The sequence below is a fragment of the Chiloscyllium plagiosum genome, unplaced genomic scaffold, assembly GCF_037043375.1.
Source record: "Chiloscyllium plagiosum isolate Xiang-an unplaced genomic scaffold, Cpla_swu_hap1 HiC_scaffold_1, whole genome shotgun sequence".
Lineage (NCBI taxonomy): Eukaryota > Metazoa > Chordata > Chondrichthyes > Orectolobiformes > Hemiscylliidae > Chiloscyllium > Chiloscyllium plagiosum.
The window spans coordinates 50,228,049-50,247,422 of record NW_028270139.1 but is presented as its reverse complement, the minus strand read 5'-3'; the positions used below and the strand labels follow the sequence as shown (position 1 = coordinate 50,247,422).

Here is a 19,374-nt window from a genome sequence, read left to right as displayed (position 1 = left end):
GGAGAATTGTAGCATTGTGAAGTTATCTGTATGTTTGCGTAGAGTAAGGCACTGAGGTGACCAGTCTTGTTGGATTTGCATGTCTCCAAGAATGAGATAGATATTAAAGATTAGTCCATGGTAAGTCTAATGGTGGGATGAAACTCATTGATATCACTGTATGGGTTTTTCAGTGACTCCTTGCCATGGGTCCAGAGGAAGAAAATGTCATCAATATATCTGGTGTTTTGTGTTGGTTGGAGGTTCTGTGCAACAAAGAAGTCTTGTTCAAACCTCTGCATGAAAACGTTGCATACTGGGTGCAAATTTGGTCCCCTTGACTGTTCCATGTGTCTGCATAAAGAACTGGCTGTCAAAGGTGAAAACGTTGTGGTTGAGGATGAAGTGGATGAGTTGTAGAGTGGTGTTTGGAGATTGGCAGCTGTTGGTGTTGAGTACTGAGGCTGTTGCCGCGATGCCATCATTGTGGGGGATGCTGGTGTAGAGTGCGGAAACGTCCATTGTGATGAGGAATGCTCCTGGTTCAACTGGTCTGTGGGTGCTGAGTTTCTGTAAGAAATCTGTAGCGTTGCGACAGAAGCAGGGGGTTCCTGGTACAATGGGTTTCAAGCTGCCTTTGACATAGCCAGAGAGATTCTTACACAGAGTCCAATTACCTGATCTGAAGGGATGTCCTGATCTGTTAGCTTTGTGTATCTTCAGAAGGCAGAAGAAGTCCCCCATACGAGATGTATGTAGGATGAGAGTACGTAGGGAACCCTGAGGGACTGGATCAAAACTCTTGATCAATGTATTTAGTTTATGGGTATGTTCTTTGGTTGTTCATTTGTCGGTACACGTCCTTGTAGTAGTCTGTTCTATTCTGAATGATGATGGCTCCTCCTTTATCTGCTGGTTTGATGACAATGTCGTGATTGGTTTTGAGAGCAGGGATGGCATCGCGCTGTGATTGGCCGATGTTTTGCTCTACCTTGTGGGTGCGGTTTGTGAATCTGGCATTTACACATTTCCTGATGGTTTGAGCATACATGTCCAGCCCAGGACAGAGGCCTCCGGAGGGGTTCCAATCAACTCCTCCTTTGGTCTCTCCTCTACAGATCTCTCTGATGACTGTTCCGGTTTGTCGGTTGGCTCATTGGGATCATTGCTGACATCTTGGAAGAATTCCCAGAGTCTCATTCATTTAATAAATTCCTCCGTGCCTGCAACAAGACAAATGGGGTCCTATTTGGTGGTGAGCCAGAAATTGAGCCCTCAGCTGAGAACTTCAATCTGTTCCAGTTGATAAGCTGATGATCAATTTCCCCATTGTGATGACGTTTTCAACTGTGGTGCAAGGGGAGGCTTGGTTACTGCTGGTGGTGATGCTAAATTTTTCCAGTTTCTTGTTCTTGGTGTGCATTTACGTGGTGTAGTTCTGTCACCTTGTCTGCTTGGCAGCATCTTGTAACTGTACTGATGTATCCTGAGAGCAAGCTGAGAGTGTGGACTCCATCTTGATTTCAAGGTTATGTCACCTGCTATATCGCCTGGTGCACGAGATGATTGAGGAGTTTGCAAGAGGTGCGGCGGCAAAATCTCTCAGCGTAATTTGTGTTGTAGGTCGACTTGAGTGGGTTCATGATCTGTAATCCTTTTGGGATCTTTCTTGCTTTCTTGCATTTCTGCAGAAAGTTGATGTCTATTTCAATATGCGTAATCTTCTTGGAGATCCTCTCCACTGTAAGCCGACAGTTAGTGGTGTCAATTTTAGTCATATTGTGGAGGAACTGGTGTTGGAATGGGCTGGACAAAGTTAGAAATCACACAACACCAGACTATAATCCAATATGTTTACTTGGAAGCACTAGCTTTTGGAACGCTGCTCCTTCATCAGGTGGTTATTGGAGTATAAAGTTCATATAGCAGTGACTGATCGCTAAGTTCAGTACCCATGAGGATGGCCTTAAACAGGATCTTGGGTTCATGTCACATTACAGGTGACCCCACGACACGATACACTTTCTCAACACACACACACACTCTTACATACTCAAATACTCCTACAGACCCTCTCTCATCTACATGCTTCTCTCTCATACATATACACACCCATACATCCCCCACACTCACACCCTGTCACAGGCTTATATTGCGTCACACCCATGCATACACTTTACTAAGCTTTCACATACGCAAACACACACTCTTTCATGTGCACTCACAGTCACACGCACACTCTCACATGCACACACTCACTTCCTCTCTCTCTCTCTCATGCATGCAAACATACCTACAAGTCTATGGGGTGAATTTGTATTTGCAGAATTATATTTGCAGATACATTCTATTTTGTTCAAAAAATGCATAATCTGTAGGCAGTCAATGCAGGCAGTCAATCCATGTAATATTTTTAAAATTCCACCTTGGAAATAGAACCAGTCTGACTCAAGACTGGGACACAGACAGACTCTAACCTCACACCTTTAATGCATTGTCTGAGCTGAGACGTCATCTTTTGTTATAAAACCTTAAGTTATCTCAAGAATGTGACTTAAAAGAAGTTCCGGGATTTACATATTAATGAACTGAAACATTCTAAAAAGATGAAAGACTTAACAATCCAGGTTTGTTCAACATATCACTGTGACACTGTAATCTTTTGCTATAAATTCTGTGTCTTATGATCTTATTCTCCAAAGCTAGTGCTTCCAAAAGCTGGTGTGATTTCTAACTTTGTCTGTCTTAGTCCAGCACCAGCATCCCCACATCATGGAAACATTCTGAAAACATATAGCAGCCTCCAGCAATGATCATCATAGATAAGCCTGGACAGATAAGCACACCACTGATATATTTTGGAAGACTTGCATTGTGTAATGGTTTCTTCAAAGGCAAAGTTATTTTCCTTGCTAATGAGAAAATGGTTTGATTTTCAAACTGTAAATCACTAATTTAAAAAGAAAGTATGTTGAAAAATAACGTTTTAAGATGTTGTCAATCATTTCCACTGCGGTAGTCAATGTCAGACAACGTGGCATTCATTGTCTGTAATTTAACTCTTCATGTATATACTCATATTTTCAAATTAGTTACATGGTTTATTGCTTTACAAATCCTTGCCATTCAATTAGTACACTTGCATCAAACAGAAGATCACTATAATATTCTTGGTCTTGTTGTACTGCTAAAGAACACTTAAAGGGTCTGCTGAGGTATGGGAAGCAGCATATTTATTTAAGAAACAACTTCCTGTAACTTCATCTTGTCATTGGGCTGCAAGAGAGAACAAGGTCATGTGATAATGCCTCACTCCTTGTCATGCCTTCTGTGTCTCATTAGCATATCTAATTGAACCTCTTATACTACATTTAACCCCAAGTCTCTGATTCCACTCATTAATATTTCAAATTACAAAGTCAATTTAAATGCAAGCTATTATTAATGTATAACAACATGGAAAAGAATGTGGGTGGTGCTGTGGCCTAGTCATTGGGTTCATGGCCCGCAACACAGAACTTAACAAGAAGGACTGTGAAGTTGAACAATTTTTCTTTATTTTGTCATTTTACTGCCCTTAGACTCTATGTTTTGGTTTATTTTTCTGTGTTTTAAGCTGGCGCCGGAGAGTGGCAACACCATGCAAAACTTTTCACTGTGTTTTGTAACAAATTACACGTGACAATAAATAAATCAAGTCAAATCAAAAACACTTTCATTCACAATAAAGAATAGGCCGCTGCAGTCACACTGAAGTAGAAATCTCTCAGTAGATTACCATACTGTATGATGAAACACAAACGAAGCGCTGCACTTATAGGTCAAATAACTTGTGTAAAGCTATTGGTTTATGCCACTTCAAAATAGGACTTGGAAATTTGTTGATGCTAGTTAATACCCGAGATGCAGCAGCATAGAGATGATGAGTGGAGGCTGTGAATAAAGCTGCTGAAACTGGAGGAAGCAAGGTAGAGGCGAGAAGTGGTTGGGGAATAAGCAGCTAGACTGGTGAGGCCTATGCTAGGGCCACTGGGGGGAAAGGCTGCTGGGCTGAGGAATTGTTGGGCAGTTGCATGCCGAGAATCAGGGGAGGCTGCAATGGGAAAGCGTGGCTGTAATGGAGATAAAAAGGCTGCAAATGGGGAGAAAGGGAATGCAAAGTGGAGTGAGGATTTATAAAGGGAGGAGAGCAGTCACAAATGGTAGGAAGGAGCTGAAAAGTTAAATAAAGGACTGTAAGGGGAGCAAATGGCTACAAATGGAGGGAAGGGACTGCAAAGGGAGATTGAGTGGATGTAAAGTGGAGGGAGGGACTGCAAAAGGCGAAAAGGGGCTAAAAGGCAGGAGAGGATTTACAAAGGCAAGAAAGATCTGCAAACAGGAGGACAGTTTTAAAATTCTAAGAATAGAATAGTCAGCTGACTGGCAAACATGTAAACTTGAAATCATTGAAGTAATTAATTAGAGTCATAGAGTTATAGAGATGTGCAGCATGGGAACAGACCCTTCAGTCCAATGTGTCCATGCCAACAAGATATCCTAAAATAATCTCATCCCATTTGCCAGCTTTTTGCCCACATCCCTCTAAACCCCTCCTATTCATATACCCATCCAGATGCCTTTCCAATGTTATAATTGTATCAGTCTCCACCACTTCCTCCAGCAGCTCGTTCCATCTGCACCACCCTCAGTGTAAATAAGTTGCCCCTTAGGTCCTTTTTAAATCTTTTCTCTCTCACCTTAAACCTATGCCCTCTAGTATTGGATTCCCTCACCTCAGGGAAAAGACCTTGTCTACTTACCTTATCCATGCCCTTCATGATTTTACAAACCTCCATAAGGTGACCCCTCAGCTTCTGATAGTCCAGCGAAAACAGCCCCAGCCTTTTCAGCCTCTCCCTCTATTTCAAACCCTCCGACCCTGGCAACATCTTTGTTAATCTTTTCTGAACCGTTGCAAATTGCACAACATCCTTCCTGTAGGAGGGAGACCAGAACTGCACATAATATTCCAAAAGTGGCCTAACCGATGTCCTGTACAGCCGCAACATGACATCCCAACTCCCGTACTCAAATTCAATGCAAAATAATGTGGAACCTCCATCTTAAAGCCACAAAGGTTCAGGAACCAAAATATGGGGAAAATGTTGCTTTACCATTTTTATAAATGCATGCTGTTGTTTTTGATCCCTCACTCCCAATCAGCTCCCTTCTCCCAGGAAGTATCCAGTAAACATCCACCTCTCCGGCAAGCTGCCTGGGAATATGCAGCAGCTGTCTCCAGCTCACCTGTTCTCATTGACTTGAAGTCTGAGATACGTTATTGGGTGGGTCTTGAGTCTATCCATCGGATCCTGGGACCATTCCTTTGGTCTGGTCCAGCTCTGTCGGTCAGTGCTGCCCAATTTCTGCCTGCTTACATTTATGTTGCAACTTTTAACATTCTTTCGAGTCCAAGTAAGAAAAATAAAGTGATCCAAAATTCCAACATAAGTCCATTTCACATGATTTGATCTATGAATGTTTGCCAACGGACTCAAGAAATTATGTAAATATTTAAAGTGTGGATTAGCATTGAATGGAAATCCATAAATCTGCTTTCTTCAAACTTGCTGAATTATTGTAATGTCATAACTACAGGAAATGACACAATAAGGCAGGGTTTTTTTTGGCTTATTTCAAAAATCATGAAAAGGAATCTACAAAATACCTCTATCAATAACATTTATCTTGAGAATATTCATATTGTTTAACAATTTGTCATAATAAACACAGATAACTGATAATTATTTCAACGTCGTTATTTCAGTTTGTGTTAACCGAATGCCAGAGTGTTTGTGAGGTGACAAAAACATGCTCGTGACAGTGCAACACTGAAGTTCAATCATGTGCTTAACTGATGCTTTGTTTGAAGGTCTTGAGGCACGATGCTAGGGTCCCTGCCTCTGAGACTAAAACTTCAGGTACAGCTCCCACTCCAGCATTTGATAGTGAAGGAAGACACATTCATAATGCAAATGCAAAGGCTGACCATCAACTTGTCCAGCATTTCAAAATATGAGAGTGGTAGGAGTGGGAGATATTCATGGTTTTCACTGTGGTGGAAAGAAACTGGAGCCTCCACCAACACCGGCTCTGGGCTACAATAAATGTACGGGATACACATTACCACAGCACCTCAGGCAGCTTTTTTTGGGAGATGCTACTTGGTTGGAGGGCTGGAGTAAATCAGACTCAGGTTCCAACAGCGCAGAGTTCAATCCCTGACACAAAAACAGGAGTTGCTGGAAAAATCCAACAGGTCTGACAGCAGCTGTGGAGAGAAAACAGACTTACATTTTCAAGTCCAGTGACTTCTTCAGAGATACTGAAGACCCTTCAGGATCACTAGACCCAAAACGTTAACTCTGCTTTCTTTCCACAGGTGCTGGCAAACCTGCTGAGTTTTTCCAGCAATTTCTGTTTTTATTTCAGATTTCCAGCGCCCTTAGTTCTTTAGTATTATTTAGTTTAATCTCTGTTCTGACTGGAGTGAGTTTGGGGCTTTATCCTAACCATGGTGGAGATTATGACACTGTGGGCCAGACCTGCCTTTGGACTGAGGACTCAAGAAAGAGAATGTGGAGAAAGTGAGAATTGCAGATGCTAGAGATCAGAGTCAAGACAGGGGTGCTGGAAAAGCCCAGCAGGTCAGGCAGCATCCGAGGAGCAGGAGAATCAACATTTCGGGCAAGATCCCTTAATCAGGAAGGAGGCTTGTGAGCCGAGGGGGTGAAGAGATAAATGGAAAGGGGGTGGGTCTGGGTTGAAGGCAGTTCAGAGTGTGATAGGTAGTTGGAGCTGGGGGTAAAGTTGATAGATCAAGAGGAGGGTGGAGCAGAAAGGTGGGAAGGAAGACGGGCAGGTGGGACAGGTCAAGAAGGCGGTGCCAATATGGAAGGTTGGGACTGGGATAAGGTGGGAAGGGGGGGAATGAGGAAACTGGTGAAGTCCACACTGATGCCATGTGGTTGGAGGGTCCCAAGGGGAAGATGAGGCGTTCTTTCTCCAGGCATCGGGTGGTTAGGATATAGCTATGGAAGAGGCCTAGTGCCTGAAGAAGGGGAGTGCCTAACATGGACAATTTAAGTTCTAAAGGGGCAGTCTGTCTCTAAAAAGATGCATGGATGATATCTTGCCTCCTTCTGAGAGTGCAATTAAAACTTATCTTGGTCTGGTTTGGTTTCTCAAAATAGTTATTGTTGCTGTGGCTGATCAGATAAGACTTTATCTTTGAGCGTGCCGAAAGCTGTAGTATACAAAATAAACCATTTCCAGTTACTCATGCTGTAAATATTTATAGCGAAATGTGATGCGACTTTCAAAACAGTTAAATCCATAGCAGATCCTGCTCACTGAAAGAAAACAGGCCTCTTTAAAAAAAAACTCAGAAACCTTCAAAGGTTTCAGATATCACATGGCTACAAATTACTTGTGCATATAGATTAATTTATCTGCACTATTTTACTTCAAACGCAGATATGTTTTCTGTACAAACAAATTTCTTCATCAGTTTTTGACCTTAATACCAATAAATTGAAGCATTGCCTGCTTCAGGGCATGGTAGTGTACTGACTTATGATAATGGACGAAAAGCCCAGAGGTAATAAGTTCAAATCCCACTCATGGAAAATTGTGATAACTGAATTTAATAAATTTGCTGAACTTTAGAATCAGCAAAACTGACTGAATACAATTTCTTGGGAGTTACTCCTGCTCCATTCCTGCAACTTTGTATGTATTGCCGTAGAGTCTGCAGTTATAAAATGGCAGAACTGGAACAACCTAAATATAGTTTCCAGTCTTTGTAACTTAACAACTCGTCACATAAGGCTAATCGATTCTCTCAGTTCAAGGGAATGAGATTGCCTTCGAGTCCATTCCATTGGTTCACATTGTCTTCACTTTCCACCCCAACAGTATTCAAAGGATCCTCCAAACACATCTTCCCCCACCTTCATTGCCAGCATTCCACAGTTCCCGCTGTGATATTCTGGTTCACTCCTCCACTACCTTTAACCTTTTCTCATTCCCCTTTTGCATCTTCCCATGTGATTTCCCAACATATAACACCTGCTCATTCGCCTCCTCACGCCTCACTGTTCTAGGCCTCAGACGCACCTTCCAAGTGAAGCAGCATTTCACTTTTACTTCTTTCAAACTAGCCTATTGTATTCACAGTTCACAATGCAGTCCCCTTTAGATTGGCAAGATCAAATGCAGACTGGTAACCACTTTATGGAATATCTCCACTTTGTCTGAAGAAATGACACCCATCTTCCAGTTGCCTGACACTTCAATGAAACACCCTACTCTAATGCTATCATTTCTGTCCTTGGCTTGTTACAGTGTTCTGGTGAAGCATAACACAAGCTGAAGGAACCACACTTCATATTTGCTCAAATGCCTTGAAGTGTCTAGGGATCAATATTGAATTCCATAAGTTTGGAGTATGATTTCTGTATCCTCCATTTTTTCTTACATCTTATAAACACACACACACACACGCTTGTTTATGTCTTGTTGTACAGCAGGCCCATTTTTTCCTTTTTTTACACCCTCATTTACACCTTTTTATGTCTCTCTGTTCCCTAACCACCTTCAGCAATCCATTTGGTTTTGGCTCGGAGTACCCTGTCAATCTGTTCCACTTGCTCCCCTTCCTCTTCTGTCTTCAGAAACAAAAACACAAATTTCAAACCCTTCTCAGTGCTGAAGAAAAGTCAAATTGGACATGAATTGTTAACTCTGATTCTCTCTTCACAGATACTGCCAAGCCTGCTGAACAGTACTTTCTGATTTTATGGCATCGAGCCTGGCTGATGAACATTTCAGTCACAATTAATGGCTGAATTTAATATCCCTGGCAGTTCCTCCAGTGATGTTACAGAAAATTATTTCCAACTGCTCTGATGCTACCCTACGTTTTTGTTCGAAAAATTAATTGCCTGGTGTTGGGGTTTCTGTCACCTTCGGTTGAAGGGTCGTTCAAACTTCATTCCTAACAGTGTCCCTCAGAATGGTGGCCACTGCTGGTACTGCAGGCAGTCAGCTACTTGCAGCCATGAAGGATTAATTGGCCAAATACGAGCCTTAACTGGCCTCTGAATGGGAAAGTGACTCTCAAAATCCCTGTATGTGAGTCTATTGCGAGGAGTTAGATTGGGGATGGAAACTTCACCTCCCCCCAACCCCCTGCTCACTCCCCAACCTTCACACATCCCAGCCCATCACCTTCCCCTCCTGAGTCCACACTTGCCCATTCTCACCTTCTCCAGCACGGTGCCAAGGGCAGAACTAAACTCGCCACTTTTTGATTGATTTCTAACCTCCTTGGAAGAACTGGAGACGGACAATAAATGTTGCTTTTCAGAATATTTTCCACATCCTAAGAATAAGGAAAAGAAGAATTAGCCTACAAATCATTTCACAGCATCTAACATCTTGTTAGCACAGTTCTTCAATCACTGATCAAGTAAGTAGAGCCATGGTGTTTAATTCCCCAGAATGATCCACAAAAATCATTATTGAAGCTGAACAATTAACTGTGGATAAGATTTAGTGATGTGTACCAAATTTTAAATAAGCATAGGTCAGACACCTCGTGACTGGTGCTGTGGTGATACTGAGTGTCTAACAAGCTGTGTATCTTGCAAAATGGTCTAGTGCTCATGTATATGACAGCAGTTCAAAAAGATAACGTGTAATGTTGTTGGAATGGAAGCCAGCTTCCCTGACTGGTGCTCTTAGGAATAAAAAGTTTAAGAGATTTTTTTTTAATCATCATAGCTGAGAGGCCACAACAATGTTGTCATATTTAGAAGTTTTTCAGTTCCTTCCTTGATCCAGTTGCATTGTCTACATGCAGATATTTGTGAGAATCGGTGTTAAAATGCATGGAAAGTGGGGTTATATGGAACTCAAGCAGTTAACTCATTTATGTACATTTCCTCTTTGGGACATAGTATTATCACAAGTAACAAAGAATCCCTTTCTTAAAAGGAATCAAACAATAAATATAAAATTAATTCACATTTAAACAAAGCTTAGCAAATTGAATTAAAGTTTTGTTTTAGATTTAATGACGCACTCCAGTCCTTCTGGCTCAAGCATCCTGGTGCTGCACATCCAGAGACACCTGAATATAAACATTACCATGGAGAAGAGGCAGGTCAGTAGGTGTCTGGAACTGTGGATAACTATATTACCCACACTGAGCAGCAGGCTCTGTGAGGAGATAAACACTTTTAAAGAATGGAAAAGGGAGGGGTGTTTGAAACCTCTCATAATCTAATTATTTATGAAACATAGACTTATTCAGGCCAGAGATGAGCTGTCGTAGCTTGGGCAGATAGAGGATGAAGAATCTTGGCAGTTGCTCGTTGGAAAATATGGTCACAGTGAAGTTAGATGTTGAGAGAGTGGGATTCCTTCCTGTTTATGAATCTCACTGTCTAGGCTTCTTTTATTATTCCTTGATGAGATACGGATATCAGTGGCAAGGTCAGAGTTTGTGGCCCATCCTTAGTTTACCATGAACTGAGTGGTATATAAGGTCATTACAAAGGACAGTTAAGAGTCAACCATATTGCTATGGATCTGGAAAGGATGGCAGATTTACTTCTCTAAAGGGCATTAATGAACCAGTTGGGTTTTTGGACAGATGGTGACAATTCCATGACACTACTACTGAGGCCTGTAGAGAGATTTGCCCATCATCACCACCTAAACACTGACATTGGGGTCCACACTGTCAGCTGGAACCTTCCTTTTGAAAAGGTGGCTACCATCTTTGACATCCTTATCTGGTGTCATTCTCTGACGCCCATGATGTTTTGAGTGTCATCCCTATTGAAAGTCCAGTACTGATTTTACATAGAACATAGAACATTACAGCACAGTACAGGCCTTTGGCCCTCGATGTTGCGCCGACCTGTCATACCAACCTGAAGCCCATCTAACCTACACTATTCCATGTACGTCCATATGCTTGACCAATGATGACTTAAATGTACCTAAAGTTGGCAAATCTACTACCGTGGCAGGCAAAGCATTCCACACCCTTACTACTCTCTGAGTAAAGAAACTACCTCTGACATCTGCCCTATATATATCACCCCTCACTTTAAAGCTATGACCCCTTGTGCTTGCTGTCACCATACTTGGAAAAAGGGTCTCCCTGTCCACCCTATCTAACCCTCTGATTATCTTATATGTCTCTATAAAGTCACCTCTCAACCTTCTTCTCTCTAACGAAAACAGCCTCAAGTCCCTCAGCCTTTCCTCATAAGAACTTCCCTCCATACCAGGCAACATCCTAGTAAATCTCCTCTGCACCCTTTCCAAAGCTTCCACATCCTTCTTATAATGCGGTGACCAGAACTGTACACAATACTCCAAGTGCGGCTGCACCAGAGTTTTGTACAGCTGCAGCATAACCTCATGGTTCCGGAACTTGATCCCTCTATTAATAAAAGCTAAAACACTGTATGCCTTCTTAACAACCCTGTCAACCTGGGTGGCAACTTTCAAGGATCTGTGCACCTGGACACCGAGATCTCTCTGCTCATCTACACTACCGAGAATCTTACCATTAGCCCAGTACTTTGCATTTAGGTTACTCCGTCCAAAGTGAATCACCTCACACTTGTCCGCATTAAACATGTTCCCTGTTTTCACATACTTGCAGAACCAAACAGTATCAGATAATAGTCAGAGTAGAGTGGTGCGACCAACCTTGCTTTCTACTCTTGTAAACTTTAAATGAACAAAACTGGCTAGGTACTTCCCACCGGAGCACGGTAACAAAAATACGATCTAACATCAGCGGAAACTTATTCAAGTGAACAGAAACATATTCAATCAAAATCTAAAATTGCCTGCGGTCATCTTTCCTTTCTAAACTGGGTTTCCTTGGTTATTAATGGAAGAGGATGAGCTATGAATGAGACTGAACAGGGAAAGGTTCTTTTTAGCAACAAGATGTAGTTTACTGCATGATAGCAACAGGTCCATGTTACATTGGCTAGTTATATTATAATTACTTGTACCACTACAGATGTCTTTCTCCAGCTTCTAGTTAGTTTACGAAGCTGCAAATAACCTGTCATATTTATAATCTAAATATTTAAAGTCCATCCCTTGGCATGCTTATAATTACCTCTTTAACTAATTTAATTCACCTCAGTTTGGAGGGGAGTGGAAGTCATGTCATGTCCTCCACTATGACTGGTTATTATGATTGGTGCCTGGTTTGTGTTTTGAAATTAGCATGCAGCCTGGTATCAGTACTTTCAGAGCCACAACCCCTCGCCCCACCCCACCCTCACCCCACCCAGCCTCACCTGGCTCTTACTGACTTTGGATTCACTGAAACTTCAGATGCTCGTGTTTGCAAATTGAAGATTTACAGACAGCTCGATGCATCTGCACACAAAGATAGCCATCAGGATAAGGGCAATGTTAATACCTTTCTGCCCACATTGCCTTGAGATTTAATACATCGTGTTCCTGCAGATATAGTCATTTTCTAACCTTCAGATAAAGAGGAAAATGGTTTTGGTAACCTTCATAACACAGGGCTGGTTCGAGGAACAGATGTATAATCTCACATAAAGGAGGAGCAAGGACATTCTATAATATTGAATCAATGGAAGTTGCATTCATTTAGCACACTGTGATGCATAAGAACAAAGAACAATGCCCTTGAAGCGGCTGCGAGGGAGACGAGACTGTCACACACCTCCTTCTGCAATGTGCCTATGCAGAAGAAGTCTGGAGAGGAATGCGGTGGTGTTTGTCGAGGTTCGTCCCAAGCAGCGCCGTGACGCGGGACTCCGTGCTCTATAGTCTGTTCCCCGGGACGCACACCGAGACGAACATCAACTGTGCCTGGAGGATCATCAACTCGGTGAAGGACGCTCTCTGGGCGGTCCAAAACCTGTTGATCTTCCAGCTGAGGAAGTTGACCCCGACTGAGTGTTGCAGACTGGCACATTCCAAGGTCCAGCACTACCTTGGGGCGCTGAAGCTTGGGGCAACTGCCCCAAAGGCGCGGTGGGGAAAGACCACCGTGTAACATCTGCCTGCCTAAGAAGAACAGGGGGCCCACGCAGTCATTTGGGCTCCGTTAATGCCTCAGCTAAATATATGGATATATGATTGATAAATGTACAGACCTGTATATACAAATGATAAATTCTGATCTCTGTATGCAAATGTTTACGTATATATGGCATGACCAACTGTACAGACCATCAAATTATTTTATGAATAAAGTATATTTTTGAAATAAAAAAAACCAAAGAACAATGTTGCATAAGAACAGGCCCTTTACCCCTCCAAGCCTGCACCGATACAATAGCCCTTCTGCATTAAAAGTTTCTACTGATAGGATCCTTATCCCTCTATTCCCTTCCTAATCATGTATTCGTCCAAGTGCTTCTTCAATGCTGTTACTGTCTCTGCTTCCACCACCTCCTCTGGTAGCACATTCCAGGCAGTCACCAATATCTCTTGTATATTGAACCTGTGTCCCCTAGTAACTGACCTCTCCACCCTGGGAAAAAGCCTCAAACTTTCCATTCTACCTATGCCATTCACAATTTTATAAACTTATATCAGGTCATCCCTCAACCTCCTGCGTTCCAGTGAAAACAAACCCAATGTATCCAAACTTTCTTCATAGCTAAAATTCCCCATGCCAGGCAACATTTTGGTAAACCTTTTCTGTACCCTCTCCAAAGCATCCACATCCATCTGGTAGTGTGGTGACCAGAACTGGACATAATATTCCAAGTGTGGCCTAACTAACATTCTATAAACTGCAGCATAACTTATCTGTCCTTATACTCAATACCCCTTCCAATGAAGGCAGGCATGCCATAGGCGTTTTTTATTGCTTTATCTACCAACGCTGCCACCTTCAGTGATCTACATTAAAGATGAAACAGTCCTCATTGATGGTGAAGGAGAATGACAGGGTACGCTCCGCATCCTTTTATTGAAAAGGCCTTACAGGTGATATGATTCAATTATGTACACTTGGACAATAAAGTTACTGAATTTGTTTTGATATTCTGTGGGAAGAATTTTCAGCCACAATTAGAACATAGAACGTTACAGCGCAGTACACGTCCTTCAGCCCTCGTGTTGTGCCGACCTGTGAAAATAATCTGATGCCCATCTAATCTACACTGTTCCATTATTATCCATATGTATGTCCAATGCCGATTTAAATGCCCTTAATGTCGGTGAGTCTACTACTGTTGCAGACAGGCTGTTCCATGCCCCTACTACTCTCTGAGTGAAGAAACTACTAATAATTGTCCTAAATCTATCACCCCTCAATTTAAAGCTATGTCCCCTAATGCTAGTCTTCACCATCCGAGGAAAAAGGCTCTTACTGTCCACCTTATCTAACCCTCTGATTATCATATATGTCTTAATTAAGTCATCTCTCAACCTTCTTCTCTCCAATGAAAGCAGCCTCAGTTCCCTCAGCTTTTCCTTGTAAGATCTTCCTTCCATACCAGTCAACATCCTAATAAATCTTCTTTGAACCCGTTCTAAAGCTTCCACATCCTTCCTATAATGCGGTGACCAGAACTGTAGGTAATACTCCACGTGTGGCCTGACCAGTGTCTTGTATAGCTGAAGCATGACCTCGAGGTTCAATTCACCTACAATAAATGCCAACATACTATATGCCTTCTTAACAATCCTATCAACCTGTGTAGGAACTTTCAGAGATTTATGCACCAGGACAATGAGATCTCTCTGTTCATCTACACTGCCAAGAATTTTATCATTAGCCCAGTACTCTGCTGTCCTGTTATTTCTTCCGAAGTGAAATATCTCTCACTTTTTCACATTAAACTCCATTTGCCACTTCTCAGCCCAGCTCTGCATCTTATCTATGTCCTTCTGTGACCCACAACATCCTTCAGCACTATCCACAACTCTACCTACCTTAGTGTCATCCGCAAATTTAATAACCCATCCTTCTACGCCCACATCCAGATCATTTCTAAAAATGACAAACAGCAATGGCCCCAAAACAGATCCTTGCGGCACACCACTGGTAACTGAGCTCCAGGATGAACATTTCCCATCAACCACCACCTTCTGTCTTCTTTCAGCTAGCCAATTTCTGATCCAAACCACTAAATCACCTTCAATCCTGAAACTCCATATTTTGTGAAATAGCCTATCGTGTGAAATCTTATCAAATGCCATGCTAAAGTCCATATACACCACACCAACCACTTTACCTTCATCCACCTGTTTTGTCACCTTCTCGAAGAACTCAGTAAGGTTAGTGAGGCACGCCCTACCCTTCACCAAACCGTGTTGACTATCCCTAATCAAATTATTCCTTTCCAGATTATTATAAATCCTATCTCTTATAACCTTTTCCAACACCATACCCTCAACCGAAGTAAGGCTCACTGGCCTATAATTACCAAGGTAGTCCCGACTCCCCTTCTTGAACATGGAAACAACATTTGCTATCCTCCAATCTTCTGGCACTACTCCTGTTGACAATGATGACATAAAGATTGAAGCCAAAGGCTCTGCAATCTCCTCCCTGGCTGCCCAGAGAATCTGAGGAGAAATCCCATCTGGCCCAGGGGTCTTATGTATTTTCAGATCTTCCAAAATTACTCCTCTTTGTCAACCTCAATCCCATCTAATCCGTATTCTTACTAACATTGCCTTTTTCCAATGTGAATACTGATGAAAAGTATTCATTAAGCTTTTCCCCTATGTCTTCAGATTCCACACACAACTTTTCACTACTATCTTTGATTGGCCCTAATCTTACTCTAGTCATTCTTTTATTCCTGATATACCTATAGAAGGTCTTAGGGTTTTCCTTGATCCTGTTCACCAACAACTCCTCATGTCCTCTTCTGGCTCTTCTTAGCCCTCTCCTTTAGATCTTTTCTTGCTAACTTATAACTTGCAAGGCCCCTAACTGAGCCCTCACGCCTCATCTTCACATAAGCCTTCCTCTTCCTGTTGACAAGAGCTTCCACATCCTTAGTAAACTATGGCTCCCTCTCTCAACAACCCCCTCCCTGCTTGATGGGTATATACTTACCAAGGACCCACAGTAGCTGTTCCTTGAATAAGCTCCACATTCCACAGTGGAATGTGGAAATCTCTTGCAGTTTTCTCCCCCATCCTATGCATCCTAAATCTTGTCTAATCACACCATAATTGCCTTTCCTCCAGTTATACCTCTTTCCCTGCGGTATATACCTATCCCTGTCCATTGCTATTGTGAACATAACTGAATTGTGGTCAACATCGCCAACGTACTCACCTACCTCCAAATCTAACACCTGGCTGGGTTCATTAACGAGTACCAAATCCAATATGGCATTGCCTCTTGATGGCCTGTCTTCACACTCTGTCAGAAAACCTTCCTGCATACATTGAACAAAAACGGACCCATCTAATCTACTTGAAATAAAGTATTCCCAGCCAATACTTGGGAAGTTGAAGTCCCCCATAACAACTACCCTGTTACTCTCGCTCCTATTGAGAACCATCTTTGCTATCCCTGCTATCCTCTACATCCCTGGAACAATTCGGAGGCCTATAGAAAACCCAACAAGGTGACCTCTCCCTTCCTGTTTCTAATCTCAGTCCAAACTACCTCAGTGGATAAGTCCTCACGTTATCTCAGCTGATGTAGTACTACCCTTGATTAACAATGCCACACCCCACCCTTTTATCATCATCTCTGTTCTTGCTGAAATATTGAAATCTTGGAATCTGCAACAACCATTCCTGTCCCTCCTCTAGCCATATCTCTGAAATGGTCACAACATCGAAATTGCAGGTACCAACCCATGTTGCAAGTTCACCCACATTATTCCGGATGCTACTGGTACTGAAGTACACACATTTCAAACCAACACCCTGATTGCTGGTGCCCTCTTGCGACCTTGTAAACCTCTCCCTGAACTCACTACCCTCAACCTCCTGTACACTGGAACTACAATTCAGGTTCTCATCCCCCTGCTGTATTAGCTTAACCTCCCCCCCGCTCCCCGAAAGCATTAGCAAATCTCCTCCCCAGGATATTGGTACCCCTTTGTTTCAGGTGAAAACCATCCTGTTTGTAGTGCTCCCACTTTCCCCAGAAAGAGCTCCAATTATCCAAGAATCCAAAGCCATCCCTCTTGCATCATCCCTGCAGCCACGTGTTCAGCTCCACACTCTCCCTGTTCCTCACTTCACTAGCACGTGGCACAGGCAACAAACCAGAGATAACAACTCTGTTTGTTCTAGCTCTAAGCTTCTACCCTAGCTCCCTGAATGTCTGCCTTAGATCCCCATCTTCCTTCCTGCCTATGTCATTGGTGCCTATGTGGACCACAACTTGGGGCTGCTCCCCCTCCCCCTCAAGGATCCCGAAAACACGATCAGAGACATAACCTCACAGCATAGGGAACCCAGATTCAATTCCAGCCTTGGGTGACTGTCTGTATGGAGTGTACATTCTCCCTGTATCTGCGTGGGTTTCCTCTGGGTGTTCTGGTTTCCTCCCACAGTTCAAAGATGTGTAGGTCAGGTGGATTAGCCATGGGGATAGGGTGGGAGTGTTTTTGGAGGGCCTGTATGGACTGAATGGCCTGCTTCCACACTGCAGGGATTCTATTGTACCTCCTGAATTCCTCCAGCAATGTCTATTTTTATTTCCTTTGAAGAGCAAGCTTTTTGTTACAACCATTCCTGCCCAAAGTTTGATTGAAAGATACTCCCAGCATTTACAGAACAAGAAATATAACTTTCACTTGAACAGAATGGGGATTCTAATGGCCAAAAAGTTGGATCTTGTCAAGATACTTCTGAAAGTAAGAACCTCAAAATGATAGTTCCTCAGCAAAAGGGTTAAAACTGTCATAAGTAACATCCCTTTGTTTTTTTTTTACATTACATTACAGTGTGGAAACAGGCCCTTCGGCCCAACAAGTCCACACCGACCCACCGAAGCGCAACCCACCCATACCCCTACATTTACCCCTTACCTAACACTATGGGCAATTTAGCATGGCCAATTCACCTGACCTGCACATCTTTGGACTGTGGGAGGAAACCGGAGCACCCGGAGGAAACCCACGCAGACATGGGGAGAACGTGCAAACTCCACACAGTCAGTCGCCTGAGGCGGGAATTGAACCCGGATCTCCGGCGCTGTGAGGCAGCAGTGCTAACTGCTGTGCCACCGTGCCGCCCACTACACTACAATGTTTTACACAAATCATTACCTCCTTTTCCTCTCAACCATTGCCCTCCATAGTTAACAGGCTTCTGACAGTCAGCCATGCAAGCTTGGTTTCCCCAAAGATGCTTTGTGAAGCTGAAAATCTAAAGGATATCAGCTTTGTATTAACAATAATAGAACAATACTTGACACAGAATTTTATTCACATGGGTGAGTGGGGACTAAGGTTGCTTCAGACCGACTTCGAAAGGATCAAGGACCAAAATACAGTCAAAAAAATTCTTTTGAGTCAACATACATTAACTAACATTAGAATCTATTGTATCAGATTTGTACGGTGGCTCAGCCAGCTTACACAGGAAATAGCTGGCTTGTATAAGTCAGGAAGGTTTCATGTTTGTGTTGAGTTGGTTGGTCAAGGTGACAGTTAGCTTGCGACAATTAGTCTCAGCTATCTAGGTTATTGAACAGAAAACTGGCAGTAAGCGTGAAAGGATGTCGGAGGGCAAGATTGAGCTCAGCTGCGATGCATCTCCAACAATCCTTGCCCTGGTCAAATGCCCCACCAATATTCATTACCAAGGAACAGACTGAGGAATGGTACGGTTCTGGAGAGCATCTGGTGCCCACAAAACCATGCCACATCAGACAATCAATACCGTGACTGCAGAGGGGAAGCAAAGTAAACCAATACAGAAAATGTGCTATTACAGTGGGGTGCCTATGGTCCCCATTGGACATATTACTTTGTTATAAACTGTTTGTATGAAAGTGTGAGATTGCAGAAACAAAAGACCTTTGAGCTTCTGCCTTGCATAGCTCAGGTATTGTTATTAAAGATTATAAATTGTCATAGTCCTGTTAACCAACTGTTCCAGACTTCAGTAGCCCTCTCAACCAGAAAGGCTATGGTTGGAATGTGTGCTTTCAACAAAAGAGCATTCCATTCCCATAGCACCTCTCCTTACATCCTGGGGTGATTTATTGAAACATTAAAATGGTGTTTGACAGCTGTTATTTCTGTATGGAGAATGTTCCTATATATCATAAATCTTTAGCAAACATGTCACAGTTCTAGAATACAGAATTACACCAGGGTCATTACCTGTTTTCTG

The 19,374-nt window shown here is 42.6% G+C and overlaps 1 long non-coding RNA gene across 3 annotated transcripts in view; it reads right to left on the bottom strand.

Moving 5' to 3' along the window:
* Positions 1-19,374, bottom strand: part of LOC148152115 (uncharacterized) — a 145,095-nt gene that overhangs the window by 19,128 nt on the left and 106,593 nt on the right. For all 3 annotated transcript variants that reach the window (XR_015757904.1, XR_015757912.1, XR_015757925.1), the window contains one exon: positions 9,288-9,406. This is a non-coding gene — a long non-coding RNA (uncharacterized LOC148152115). The remainder of the gene's footprint in view (positions 1-9,287; positions 9,407-19,374) is intronic.